Raw genomic sequence first — 14,904 nt, forward strand, 5'->3', positions numbered from 1 at the left:
GCATTCCCACACTTCTGTTCGGCAGGCAGAGGGATTAAAGAATGGCAGTCATGATCTGGAAGTTATTGGAGGATCAAATATCCTCTGGAGGATCAAACATCTTCCACCAATATGAGGTGTGGGGGTTCATTATCAACCCAGACGAGGGTCTCCTTTCTCTGTTGGCTGACCTTTCATATGCTGCTGCGGCAAAGCCCAATTTTGGAGAAGATTTAAGGACCGAATAAGAGACAGAACGCTCAATTCTGCAGCTGTAGGGCCAGTGCTGCCTGTAGAAAACTGGGAGTCCAGCAAGATCTGGAGGCCTCAGCTCAACATCCCATCGGCAACGAGCTGCATCAAGATGCACGGCTCACCCCTCTTTTGTGATTCTTATTAGATTTGCCCCCGCAAATCTAAGTGCAACATTGCGTCACCTCTATTTTTCAAAGCCGGAGGACGGAGCTTGCCTGTTTCACCTCGAGAAATGTTGCTAATAACTATTTTTAACACCCTCTGTTGTTGCACTGACGCAGAAGATGAATTACTTCTCGCTTTTCGTCTGGTGGCTTGCTGGTGCCGTCGCCCTCATTAAATTTAATGAGTCTCCGCCCCAAAAAAGCCCTCCTAACATGTCTGCTTGGCTGAAAAGTGCAACCAGCCGCCAATGATTCTTGTGACTTGGGCTTGAGAGCCGTCTTGGGGGAGGGATTAAGAGCTGTGGCTTCTAATCTGGAGAGCCGGGTTTGATTCCCCGCTCCTCCTCCACATGCCGCCAGCTGGGTGACCTTGGGTTTGTCATAGTTCTCGCAGACCTGTTCTCACAGAGTAATTCACTTAGGGCTCTCTCAGCTCCACCTATCTGTTGTCTGTTGTTGGGAAAGGAAGGAAAATTGCAAGACACTTTGGGGCTACTTTGGGTAGTGAGAAGTGGGTATAAAAACTGCTCTCCTCCTCGTCCTCCTTCTACTCCTTCCTTCTTGGTGTAGTGATTAGGAGTGAGGACATCTAATCTAGTAAGACAGGTTTGATTCCCCGCTCCTCCATAAGCAACCAGCTGGATGGCTCTCTCAGCCTCACCTACCTCATAGGGTGTCTGTTGTGGGGAGAGGAAAAGGAAGGCAAATGAAAGCTGCTTTGAGACTCCTTCTGGTAGAGAAAAGCGGCATATAAGAACCAGCTCTTCTCCTCCTCTTCCTCCTCCTCCTCCTCCTTCTTCTTCCTCCTCCTCTTCCTCTTCCTCCTCCCACTTCTTCGACTGAAACCAGCTTGAATGGATGAGAGACAGAGACCTTTTTAAAATACCCTACCTTTTAGTATTTTTTTAAAAAAATTATTTAAGCAGACAGGTGCTGTCCTCCTTTTTGCATATCTAAACTCTGCTGACTATCCAAAGGCTAATCAAAATTTGCCAATTATTTATCAGGTGCTATGACCATAGATGGTCATGTTGACCTGCACCTCTCAAATGGCTAATGGTGGACATGGAGGGGTGGGAGGGGGAGGAGATCCGGGTGGACATGTCCACAGCTCTGCTTCCCAACCATATTCTGCACCATTGTGCCACTTCTGAGGTTTCTTTAAGGTTTCTTTAAGCTTTAAGAATGTTTCAGGATTTTCTCAATAGTAAAAGAGTTGAGAAAGGCTTGGGTAGGTTAATGGAGAAGAGGTATATCATGAGCTACTAGCCCTGGTGACTAAGGTGACCCCCCATTTAGAAACAGAAAATGTCAGGCTGGGGAATTTCATACCTCATAGGCCTAACCCAACTTGACCTGGAGGGAGGGAGGGTAGTTTCTTGGCTCCTTTCCATGTTCCCTCCCACTTGCTGGACCAAAGTTCTATAACCCCCTTGCCAGGGTATTCCTGTGCCTCCCCCCAACATGCCTCTGCAACTGTGTTACTTGCATTCTCAGATCAGGAGGCCAAGTTGCCTTGCATTTCAAAGGATGGTTATATTGGGATTCTCACTTCCAGGTGAGAGTTGTGATTTGCATTTTTGGTTTGAAGATAAGCTCTTTCCTGTGTGAACTCAAAGACTTGCATATTTCTCTACTGGGGAGAGATTTTTTTCTATAAAGTATCTTTGATTATCATAATCCATGTTCAAAGCATCTCAAGGCAGGAGGAGCCCTGATCACAGGTTTAACTGATAGAGATGTTTAAAGAGTCACACCAATGCAGACAGCAAAAGCAGCCTGGTCAGAATTAGAACAGCCGTATGTTAATTCCTCTCTGAAAAGCCAGCTCTCTCTCTCTCTCTCTTTTTTTTTACAAAACAGACTGTTTAGCATTTGAATGTCAGTGAGAGGCAATTTGCATGACCACGTAGACAAATTAATTAGTTGAACAATGACTGCAGAGGACAGCTAGCAAGATATTTAGGTCTCTCCTTTCCTCCTTCTATATATAACCGTTTCGCTTCTGAATGAGAACTATTTTTAAGCAGCCTAGTGCTCGGCATATTCAAGCTCTGCAAACACTTACAATGTTCTAGCTGTAGTCTTTTCCATCATGACCTGCTATTTGTCTCCCTCCTACTATTTTGAAAGACCAGCACAATCTGTATATTTCATAGTAAGGTGGTTTCAGTAGAACAGCTGCAGTAGAACAGCTGGATTGGACTTCAGGAGCACCTTGGGAAACAACAAGAGAAACAACAACAACAAGACAAAGAGAAATTTGCCTCTCGAAAGCACAAACCTTTTGATCTCTACGGGACCACTGGACTTGAATCTAGCCACAGTAAGTTGGGGTTCCTTGATTATTTCAAAGAAATTAGCACGCCTTTTTCAAAGGCAGAAAAAGACTTCATTGAAGAAGAGCTGACATTTCACTACCCAAAGGGCCCTTAAAGTGGCTGATAATCACCTTTTCTTCCTCTCGCCTGTGAGGGAAGTGGGACTGAGAGAGCTCTGACAGAAGTGCTCTGTGAGAACAGTTCTAATAGGACTGGGACTTACCCACAGTCACCCAGCTGCTTGCATGTGGAGGAGCATAGAATCAAACCGGCTCTTCAGATTAGAGCAGGGGTAGTCAACCTGTGGTCCTCCGGATGCCCATGGACTACAATTCCCATGAGCCCCTGCCAGCATTTGCTAGCAGGGGCTCATGGGAATTGTAGTCCATGGACATCTGGAGGGCCACAGGTTGACTATCCCTGGATTAGAGTTTGCCGTTCTTAACCACTACTCCAAGCTAGCCTGCTAGAGATAATAAATCCTGGAAGCTTCTAGAAAGCTCCGCACAGAAATTTGTATCGTTTTGGTAAATGAGTAAAACTTTTTATATCACAAAAAATAATCCCTGTCATTTCTTGGTAACAACTTTCCTCCCCTGAGCATGAATGTATTTCTATTTACGTTACGCTTAATACCTCGTTGTCTCAAACGTACTGAAATGAAAAACTGTCTGATACACTGATCTGCATTATTAACTTCTGTTCCCAGATTCTCCTGAAAAATAACAGCATAATCATCGTCTCGTTGTTCTTTGAGGGAAGAAAAAAAGAGAGAGCAAGATACCCAGAGGGAAGAAACAATCTCTGAAGAACTCCCTTTTGAAGACGGATGAAGAAAAAAATTGGGATTGTGCCTGGAATAGTAAGAACACGTAAAACAGAAGTAAGAGTAGCCTTTGGGTCATCTGTCATTTTAAAACTTGAGCGGGATTCTTTGCAATAAGAAACCTACTGGAGGGACATCTTTTGAATGCACATGAAGCTGCCTTCTAATGAATCAGAACAGTGGGCCATCTGGTCAGTATTGTCTACGCAGTCTGGCAGCTGCTGTCCATTCTTGGGTTGAGGTCTTTCACGTAACTCCCTGTCTGGCTTTTTACACTGGAGACCCTGGGACCTACCTCTAGCAGCCAATCAACTGGCCCATGGGAGGACTTAATGGGAGAAACACGAAGGACAAACCTAGTCACCAGCATCACATAACTTGGTATAGTGCAGGGGTAGTCAGACTGCGGCCCTCCATAAGTCCACGGACTACAATTCCCATGAGTTTGACTACCCCTGGTATAGTGGTTAAGAGCGGCAGCCTCTAACCTGGAGAACCAGGTGTGAATCCGCAGTCCTCCCCGTCCTAGGGTGACCTTGAGCTCTCTCAGCCTCCCTTCCCTCACAAGGGGCCTGTTGTGGAGAGAGGAAGGGAAGGTGATAGTAAGACGCTTTGAGATGCCTTCATGTCATGAAAAGTGGGGTATAAAAACAACCTCTTCTTCAAAAACCAACATAGGACGTGTCATCCTCCCACCAGCAACAGCTGGGTGATGCTCGAGTTTTAGAAGTTGGTTTTACCATAGAGCTTTTGTCCAAATACCAGAGTGGCATCCCAACATTGCTGGTGTGATGACATCACTTCCTGTGTGATGTCGGCAATGAGGCCTAAGCATTTCTTCCCTGGAAGTGCCCCCACCCCGTCTCCTGCCGGTTGCCAGACTAGCCTGGGTCATCCAAGATAGAGTGGTTATTTTGGGGGTTTCCGAAAATGCTGTCAGGTTGCAGCTGATGCATGGTGACCCTATAGGGCAGGGGTAGTCAAACGGCGGCCCTCCAGATGTCCATGGACTACAATTCCCAGGAGCCCCTGCCAGCGAATGCTGGCAGGGGCTCATGGGAATTGTAGTCCATGGACATCTGGAGGGCCGCAGTTATGCAAGAGACATTCAAAAGTGTTTCACCATTGCCTGGCTCTGGGTAGCAACCCTGAGCTTCCTTGGTGCTCTTCCATCCAAGTAGTAACCAGGGCTGATCCTGCTTAGCTTCCAAGATCTGACAATATCACGCTAGCCCAGGCCATCCAGGTCAGGCCAGATGTCTGTGTACCCCACCTACAATAAGGAAAACCAAAAGTAACATTAATGTTGTTGTTTACCTACGCTGTTTACAAATGCCATTAAGGCAACTGGCGAAGGGGGAAGGGATACGGAAAGAAAAATGGGCAGGACAAATATGCTTGCAACAAACGCAGTAATGGGTTTAAACTACAACGATAGAGGCTAGATATCAGGAAAAAAATTTTTCACAGTCAGAGTAGTTCAGCAGTGGAATAGGCTGCCTAAGGAGGTGGTGATCTCCCCCTCACTGGCAGTCTTCAAGCAAAGGTTGGATACACACTTTTCTTGGATGCTTTAGGACGCTTAGGGCTAATCCTGCGTTGAGCAGGGGGTTGGACTAGATGGCCTGTGTGGCCCCTTCCAACTCTATGATTCTATGATTCACAAAGAAGCATTTTTAAAAAAATCAAAGCATGAAAGGGGGTCACCCTCCCCTCCCCAGCACGCCACCTTTACGTGAGCCCTGTCAGCTTTCACTGCATGCTCAGGCATTTAACTACCTTTTTGGAGTCTTACACTCATTTGCATTTGAGCTGCCGGACCTAAATTGCCGGGCTGCCGCATCATCCCGATAAACACCGCAAGACTCAGTAAATAATAACAATTACCAATCCCCCCGAGAGTCCCGGCCCACTTAAATTAACGTATCTTTTAATTAGCTTTCGGTACTCGACGAATACACGTTAACCATCCTGCACTGCTCACGTCTTTAGAAGAGGTGGGTTATTAGGAGCGTGGCAGGATCTCTTCTGAGCAGCTATTACGTAAACAAAAAGACAACCTATAGACTTTTAAAATATCCTTCCCCCTCCAGGTACTTGACATCTGTACAGTTTCTTTGCAATAGCCTATATTAGTCATTCTCAATAGTTGTTGGACCACAGTCCTTTTAAGAGCTCTTATAGAATCATAGAATCATCGACTTGGAAGGGGCCAGACTGGCCATCTAGTCCCACCCCCTGCTCAGTGCAAGGTCAGCCTAAAGCAGTGGTTAATGTAGACGCCAGGGTTTGTTTATTGCATTCCCTGAAATGAGAGCCACAGTCGCTAAATTTTTAGTTGGAGTACTTCTAGCCAGAAATAAGCTCTTTGAGTGTAGTACTGTTTTATCTGTTTTGCTGTTGCCTTGCTCAGACCTTCTGCCATATCGGAATATCCTGGAATGCCAATAAAGGTGAATGAATGAATGAATGAATGAATGAATGAATGAATGAATGAATGAATGAATGAATGACATCATATGTCACAAAAAGAGCACTTCATCAGGTCAGTGACCAGGATCCCCTCCTAAACTGTTTGGGCTCTTCTTCTTGTATTATTCTAGCTCTGGTCCCCTTCAGATGTGCCAGGGGCACCCAGGGGACCCTACAGTTCCTGTTGATAACGGCTGACTTATATGATGCAGAAATAAAGAGGGACCAGAGTGAACACTGGAGGGCAGGGGTAGTCAAACTGCGGCCCTCCAGATGTCCATAGACTACAATTCCCATAGGCCCCTGCCAGCATTTGCAGAGTTCAGCGGAGCAGAAGGTGTAAAGCCGTTCTCACCTCTAGCCTCTAGGCTGCACGAGATGCATCTATCTGGAAGCGCTGCTTTATTGCTCCATAAATAAAAAAAGAAGGTTCTCATCTCACATCCCATCACATTCCTTTGGGCCTTGCCAAGAAGTCTATTCCTAGCTTTTCATCGGATTTCACTCCCTGCAGGGCAGGCAGCCAAGGCAGTATGACAGAGATCAGTTCTCCGGAGAAAAATGTCGACTTGGGAAGGGGAACTCAATAATACCCTGTTGCCAAGAGTGTAGTATAGTGCAGCGGTTAGGAGTGTAAACTGTAATCTGGAGAACTGGGTTGGATTCCTGGCTTCTCCTCCACATGTAGCCAGACCTTGGGCTAGTCGCAGTCTGTTTAGAGCTGTTTTCACAGAGCAGTGCTTTCTCAGCCCCACCTGCCTCACAGGGTGTCTGTTGCAGAGAGAGTAAGGGAAAGTGATCGTAAGCCACTTTGACACTCCTTCGGGCAATGGAAAGTAGGGTATAAAAAACCAACTCTTCTTCTTCTATCGACATCATTCCCCCTTCCCAAACGATGCCCACTTCAGGTTCCTGGGGATTTCATAGAATCATAGAACCATAGAGCTGGAAGGGGCCATACAGGCCATCTAGTCCAGCCCCCTGCTCAACACAGGATCAGCCCAAAGCTGCTATGATACCTGATCTCTGGATAGACGAGATCAGTTCCCCTGGAGAAAGCTTTGAAGGGTGGATTTCATAGCATTAGTCCCCACTGAGGCCCTTCCCGGCCCCAAATAACCACCCTCTCCAGGCTCCACCCCCAAAGTTTCCAATTATTTCCTTATCCAGAGCTGGCAACCATATGGTGAAGATCTGTGCAACATGATGGCAGCCATTTTTTAAAAATCTGTTCTGCTGCTGGGCAAAAGCCCCACCCACCCTCTTCCCTCCAAACACTTTGATGGGTGCCAGGAATTTCATGGGCACCACGCTGGAGACCCCCGCAGTGGGTGCTCCCAGGCAGGCCGTGGCTTTCCAAGCCTTGCCAGATGTCACCCGAAACAGCTGCATGGGCTGAAGTGACATAAGGGTACATTTATTTCTGGACACGGAAACCCCAGTTTTAAAAAAGGGGAAAGTGAGAGAAGAGGAATCAAGGGCTACGTCTAAGAAGGGAATTTCAGAAAGAGACATTCCCTTCCCCACAGCAATGCCTTCCCTCCTCTCCTTTTGGCATCCTGCCAGATGAAGGGTTCTGGAGGATTAGTCCAAATAAAAGAGATTATACGACTTAAAAAAAAACCTGCACTGATTTACATTATCCGCCAAAGTCAGCCCATTCCCTTTTCTTCTTATGATGAAGACAATGCGGGAGGAAGGGAGAAGAATCACCGGGGGGAAAACAGGCCAAGCCAGGGCCAATTCAATCTTGACAGATCAAAAGCTTTCATTGCTACACCCTCTCCATCCTGCTCTGTGAATCTTAACTTTGGGTAAGCCACTAAGTACCTCCAGCAACATCCGCAGAGATCTCGCTTCGCTCGAGGAGGTAAGCCGGCTGTTTGAAAGAGCGGCTCCCTTGATCCTGCCCGGCCGTGGCAGGATTCTTCAGAAGAGAACAGCGCCCAACGATCTGGATGGATGGGTGCAATATGAATGATAAATACTGGGTTCAAACTATTTTAAAGCAACTTTATCCCACATTTCTCAGTAAAACAGCAGTGGGTCAAGACGGCAAAGGAAAGAGGAAAGTCAAGATGTTGGCCCCTCTGTTGGGGGTGGTGTTAATGCTGGCATCATGGGTCCCTGGCATGGTGCCCAACAGGACCTTATCTGGGGCCCACCAAGTGGTTTTAGAAAGTGGGTGTGGCTAGGCAGAGCTGTTGCCCACCAGGGCTTCTGATTGGCTACTGGAGATCCAATCGGCTGGGCAGATTAGAATATCATTGTTTCTGAGGGAGCTATCAACACACTGTTGCGTTTTACTCTCCTGTGTTCCTCTTTCCCAGTGTATTTTAAAAATTATCCTTCTTCTCCCCTGCAGTTGGCTCCCTCTGTGCATGTGCTGCTTCCTTGGGCGGTAGCCATTTTGTGTTTGGCTCCGCCTCCTGGAGTAGCCATTTTGTGGTTCTGGGTCACTATTCCAAAGATCCAAACCAAGTACTACTCATATGGGAACAGAGGACCCACAACTGACTGTCTGACCCATAGATATAGGGGCCCATAGATCCAACCTGTATAGGGGCCCATAGATCCAACCTGAGTAGTGTCACATGCAGCTTTCGTGTGTCATGTGTATTTTAGGGGATTTTATTGATCTTGTAAGAGCCTCTTGTGGCGCAGAGTGGTAAGGCAGCAGAAATGCTAGCTGAAGCTGTCTGTCCATGAGGCTGGGAGTTCAATCCCAACAGCCGGCTCAATCTGGTTACAGATTGATTTAAACCAATTGGCTCCCTAGTGGATCTAGTGGCATGCTGTCCAATCAGGGCATGGCAAAGACCTTTAGAATCTACCGGCTCCCACAGGGAGACCAGTCGGGCACGAGCCAATCCGTGATTCAGGATCACGATCCTGCATCAGACTGCAAGCTCTTGATCCCAAGAACAGAGAGGCCACGGCCCTGATCCGTGGAGGGGAAGGCCCCAGGTGCAGCTCCTGGAAGCTCTGGGCCTGTAGCACATGCCAACTAAACTACAGGGATGAAACAATTTTGATCCCTTCCTGGTTTTGTTTGCAAGTCTCTGTCACTTTGGTCCAGGAAAGCACCCCCCCCCCCCAACGCCCAAGGTGGAGGGAGGGATGGAGAAAGGCCTTTGAGCATCCTTTTCTCCCGGCAACAATAAGAAGCTGGGGGAAGGAGGGGGGTGGGGGTCACATGGGATCTGCCGGTTCCTTGAATGAAAATCTGCAGCAATGCAGATTGACGTCAGCGGCCCTTCCCCTCCCTCCTCCCCTCCCCCTCCCCCCTTCCCTGGGCTGTTTTTGTGTTTTGACTGAACAGACGCCGGAGCCACAGGCAGGAGGCGAGAAGCCACCGCACTGCAGCAGAAGCATCGCAAGGAGCCGGCAACGGCAGCTTGGGAACCCAGCAGTGAAAGGGGGGGGGGGCTGGAGGTGGCAGAAAGAAGATCAGTCTTTGGTTGGGAAAACCAGGTGTCTCTGCTCTTCTATGAGTTGCCAACTTGGACATGTTGTGTGCGTCTCTTTCCTCCAGGGCATCGGTGTGTTGCAGGTCGCTGCTTCAGCTGCCTTGTCACCAACTCTTTGTTATTGCTGGTTTATGGAAGATTTGTTGTGTGCATGATTTAAGAGCGCACGACGAATATCTTACAGGGCGACACTGGAGGAGATGTGTAGTAAGAAGATTAAGATTAGGGACCTTCTGGTATTTTTCAAATAATCTCCTTCTGATTGGCTCAGCTGGAGACTTCTGGCTCCTTTGAGCACGCTTCCCCTCCGATGCCCTCTAGAATATTAGTCAGTTAGACTGTTAGTGCTACCTCTCTTTTCTCTTACTTACAAAGTTGTTACCTCTTTTCAATGATTTTATTCTTCAAGCACCTGGTGTGCCATTCCTCCTTTACATCAGGGGTAGTCAACCTGTGGTCCTCCAGATGTCCATGGACTACAATTCCCATGAGCCCCTGCCAGCGTTGGCTGGCAGGGGCTCATGAGAATTGTAGTCCATGGACATCTGGAGGACCACAGGTTGACTAAGCCTGCTTTACATATTTAAACCCTGCCAACAGTTATTACACTGGTGGTGTAGTGGTTAAATGTGTTGGACTGGGATCTGGAAGAATCCGGTTCAAATCCCCCCTTGCGTCATGGAGAACTGGGATTCCATAATCATTATTCCAAATAACTTTCTTTTTACTGGGTGGTGTTAAGAGCAGAGGCCTCTAATCTAGAGAACCAGGTTTGATCCCCCACCTGCAGCCAGAGGGGTGACCTTGGGCCAGCCAGTTCTCTATGAGCTCTCTCAGCCCTACCTGTCTCACATGGTGTGTGTTGTGGGGAAAGGAAAGGAAGTTAATTGTCAGCTGCTTTGAGACACTTGACACCTGCTGGGTCGCCTTCAGTTATTCACAGTTCTCTTAGGGCTGTTCTCGCAAGCAGTTCTCTTAGAGCTCTCTCTGCCTCACCTGCCTCTCAAGGTGGCTTCTTGTGAGAAGGAGAAGGCAAGGTGATTCTAGGCCCCTCGGATACACAGTTCCCCAGGGGGGGTCTGTTGTTGGGAGAGGAAGGGAAAGCGATTATAAGTGTCTTTGAGACTCCTTTGGGTAGTAAAAAGGAGGGGGTTATTTTTAAAAAGGCCAGCTCTTCTTCTTCAAATCCAGCTAACTATTTAACTATGGGATCTAAGCTGTGAATTATACCCTGGCCTGGAAAGTTGATATGGTCTCATGAAATCTCAGGAGCTAAGCAAGGTCAGCCCTGGCTCGTATTTGGATGGGAGACCACCAGGAGATAAGAGGGCTGTGATGCAGAGGCCAGCCATGGCAAAAGCACCTTTCTACGTCTCTTGCCTTGAAAACCCTCCAGGACCCCCGTCAGTGTGCAAAGCAAAAAGAGCGAGAGACCTCTTTAAAAGTGAGCAGCAGTTGTCGAAGCAGAGGCTGGTGTTCCCTGTGTCGCAGAAAACCTTGAAATTAACACATACCAATGCGGGCTGTCATGTGTAATCTAAGTAAATGTCAAGCTTCAATGGAAGCACAAACCGAAAGGTTTGTTTTCAGATTTCTGTAAACTAAAAAAAAAAAAATGATGGATGGAGACCTGTTTCTTCATTTCTATGACACGTTCAAAAGACAAAGCAGCATTCAACGGGTCGCTTGTCCCTCTCGACAGCCAGGTGAGCGATAGCTCGCCAAGTGAGCCAGTTTGGTGTAGTGGTTAGGAGCGGCAGCTTTGAATCTGGCAACCTGGGTTTGATTCCCCGCTCCTCCACATGGAAGAAGCCAGTGGGGGGACCTTGGGCCAGTCACAGTTCTGTAAGAGCTGTTCTCAATAGAGCAGTTCTCTCAGAGCTCTCTCATCTTCCCCTCCTTCATAGGGTGTCTGTTGTGGGGAGTGGAAAGGGAATTATAAGCCACTTTGAGACCCCTTCCAGTAGAAAAAATAGCGTATAAAACCCAACTCTTCTTCTAGCCCCGCTACAATGGTATGCTCCTACAGAGCTGTAAGCTTCTGAGTTCAATAAGACTTAGTCCCAAGGCGAGAGAACTTTGATTTTTTCTCATCCCAACCCTTTTTTCATCCTATTTTGATATGAAACTCCACCTTTCCGTTTTGGGTCTCCCTTGCACAAACTGTGGTTTTTATTTTCCTATTTTCTGGTCCGCGTGACATTTTCCCCCCTCCTATAAAACGTGCGTGAGCGGAAGGTTGTGCTTCACACTGGGTCCCATGCGCAGTCGATGCTGACAAATGCTCCAACATCTTCCACTCGGCCGGGCGCACACATGCACACATGCCGCCTCGTTTGGCTCTGCTCGCTGGCGCTATGCTTGCTGAATTCCTTCCACATGCGCATCACCTCTCCTCTGCTGCTCTCATCTAATTATCACCTCCCCTGTTAATGCACAGCTGCCGGCTCCACCGTTGTGTTAAAAAGGCAGCGGGGGGGGGGGGTGTTCATTCTGTTTTGGAAAGTTTGAAGCCGAGCAGATATGCGGCCTCAGAAGCAGGCGAGGAGGCGGAATGGGCTTCTGGCCTGGCCTCGTGTCAGAGCTGAGATCATTCATGATGCAGCCAAGAGGAACAGGCAGTTTTGGATGGCCATTTGTGCAGACATGGGACTAGGGATGCCGGCCTCTAGGCGGGACCTTGGGATCCCCCAGCTTCTCTCCAGGCAACAGAGACCAGTTCCCCTGGAGAAAATGGCTAGCATTATAGTCCGCTGAGGCCCCCTTCCCACTCCAAATCCGACCCACTCCTTGCTCTCAGTATAACATGGCTAATCTGACCCTTAGCTTCATTTGTAGGGTTGCCAGTTCTGGGTTGGGAAATAACCAGAGTCTTTGGGGGTGGAGACGGGAATGGGTGGGATTTAGGGCAGGGTAGGACCACAGTATTGTATAATGCTACAGAGTCTGTCTTCCAAATCAGCCATTTTATCCAGGGGAACGGATCTCTCTCACCTGGGACTAAGTTATAATTCCTGGAGATCTCCCAAGTCCCACCTGGGGATTGGCATCCCAATTCCTCAGTCTGCCTCCTATACCTCATTCTAACCCTCTGGCAGGTCTGTAGGCATGGGGAGAAGGGCAGGGAAGGCAGTGTCCACCCTGCCTGCCCACACACCTGCCCGACTGGGTGAGGGCACCCTGGAGCCAGGCAAGGGTCTGAAGCAGGTGCTTCTCGGCTGGGGAGGACTTCTAGGTGCAACCTCACTGGGCCCTGAGAGCCAGCTGGCAGCTGGAGGAAGGTAAGCAGAGACACAGCATTTGGGGTGGGGTCGGAGGGTCAGGTGGAGATGGAGCTGCAGTGTGTTGACCTTTTTCGATCTGTTCACAGTAAGTGACATGTCCCTCCACAAACATGTCATGTCAGATGTGCTTCCATTTTGCAAGTGAAAAATTTCTTTCTCGAGTTACCATCGGAGTCAGGCCATCTTTGAAGCATGCATGAACAGCAGTTTCCCTGAACTGGGAAAGGTGGGGGATTGGGGATACTGCGAAAATGCATCTGTGCTTCCAAGGCAAATGATGGGATGGTTTACTATTTAGCCCAGGGCTTTTCTTTTCCCTTCCGTCTTCCCTTCCTGCCCCCCAGATCAATTTCTCTCTTTTTAAATTGGCAATTCCCTTGGGTGTGCTATATCTATAGGTCGCTCCCCATCATAAGGAGGAGATGAGAGCTTTGGCTGGCTTCTTATTTCTCTGCCCGGCTCTCTGCCACTCTTCCCACAAAGACTCTTGAGAAATCATTCTGAGCAGCGGGAGAGGGCTTTGAAAAGACAAAGGTTTCGTCGCAGAGATGCTCTTGGAATGAGCCGGGGATGAATTTCTTCCTGCCAACTGTGGGAAAGGGCACATGCGGGGATTCTCAAAAGCCCCAAGGAATATTCCTCCCTGCAAAAGGAATCCACCTGATGATTAAAGATTTCCAGCAAGCAGAACGTGTGTGGAAAGATCATAAAGCTCAGCTAGTTCTCACCTACTGATGGTCCCGGGCCCCAGAGGAGTATGTTTGGCCTCGAACAGAGGGGCTTTTTGCCCTGAGCTCCAGCTTGGTGGAATGAGCTGCTAGTGGACATCTGGGTCCTATTGGAACTATCAAAGGTCGGGTGGACCTGCAAAATTGGGCTCTTCCACCAGGCGTATGGTTGAGGCCTAAAGGAGCAACGGAACTCTGAAATGAGCCTCTCCCCTCTCCTCTCCCCTTCTCGAACCAGGGGAAGTTAGAACTGGGGAAAAACTGTTCTAATCCCACCCATTGAATTGTTGGAGCTCTTACTTCTACCTGCCACTACTGGTCTATGTACTGTATTTATGATGATATTTTATGATTTTAACCTTTGAATAAATCATGTTGTGGGCCATCTTGAGCCTGCTTTGCAGGAAGGGACGGCCGAGAAATTAATTAAAGAAGGAGGAAGAGGAGGAGGTGGTTCTTATATGCCGCTTTTCTCTATCCGTAGGAGTCTCAAAGCAGCTTCCAATTGCCTTCCCTTTAGAGAATGATTGAAACGTGTATTCCACCAGGCTGGGGCCAAGGCCAAAAAGGCCCTGGGCTTGGTCAAGGCCAACTTCAACCTCTTTTGGGCCAGGAACCCTGAGCAGATGTTGGTTTGACTTAATTTTTATAAATATTTTCAAATGTGTTTAACCTTTATTGGGCAATACGCCCATATATGGTCATGTTGACTCACCCCTCTCCCCAAATAGCCAACGATGGGCCAGGAAGGAGTGGGAAGGGGAGGGGCCCCGGGTGGGCGTGTCCACAGCTCTGCTTCCCAACCGTATTCTGCATGATGGCGCCACTTCTGGTGTTTTCTCAAAGCCGGAAGAATGTTTCAGGGATTTCTTTAAAAATTGAGAAAGGTTGGTATATACAAAGTCATTTCAGGTATATTGTACTTTTTTCTTTATATGTGATAAACTCAGCGAACAATCTTACAATTTGAACCTGCTCCCAAAACAGACTCTTTGAACCCAGCAGGAGATTCAGGGAACTTTTGCTAGCCACCTTATTAACAACCTAACTTGTGGATGATCATCTTTTTTTTAATAGCAATCTGCATTTCAATTATTTTTAGCAAACCAGGTAAACTGCTACTGGGAGAAATGCAAAAAATGAACCTATTTCAGAACAACGCGAGGAAGCTAAAAATAGAACAGGTCAGTATTTTGCATGTGTTGATAAAATGGAACGGCCTAATGGTAAATTAAATATTATCCCCATGGGATGAGAGAGTTGCTAATGATTCCATTAGCCTACAGTTGACAAAACGACTCCTGTTTTACTAAGCCCCCTGTGATATATGGCTTGGGGCGTATAGTGTATCGATCGTCTTATTAAAAGAAAAACTCGCCTTCCAAACATTATTTAAAAGCCCCAT

General features: G+C 47.8%; 1 long non-coding RNA gene across 1 annotated transcript; it reads left to right on the plus strand.

The window, feature by feature from the left end:
• The first annotated feature begins 2,422 nt into the window (after positions 1-2,422).
• Positions 2,423-14,676, plus strand: LOC143844222 (uncharacterized). Its single transcript, XR_013233873.1, has 3 exons — positions 2,423-2,724; positions 3,429-3,602; positions 14,602-14,676. It is a non-coding gene; the product is annotated as an uncharacterized LOC143844222 (long non-coding RNA).
• The last annotated feature ends 228 nt before the right edge of the window (positions 14,677-14,904 follow it).

This window comes from Paroedura picta, chromosome 9 (assembly GCF_049243985.1).
Source record: "Paroedura picta isolate Pp20150507F chromosome 9, Ppicta_v3.0, whole genome shotgun sequence".
Classification (NCBI taxonomy): Eukaryota; Metazoa; Chordata; class Lepidosauria; order Squamata; family Gekkonidae; genus Paroedura; species Paroedura picta.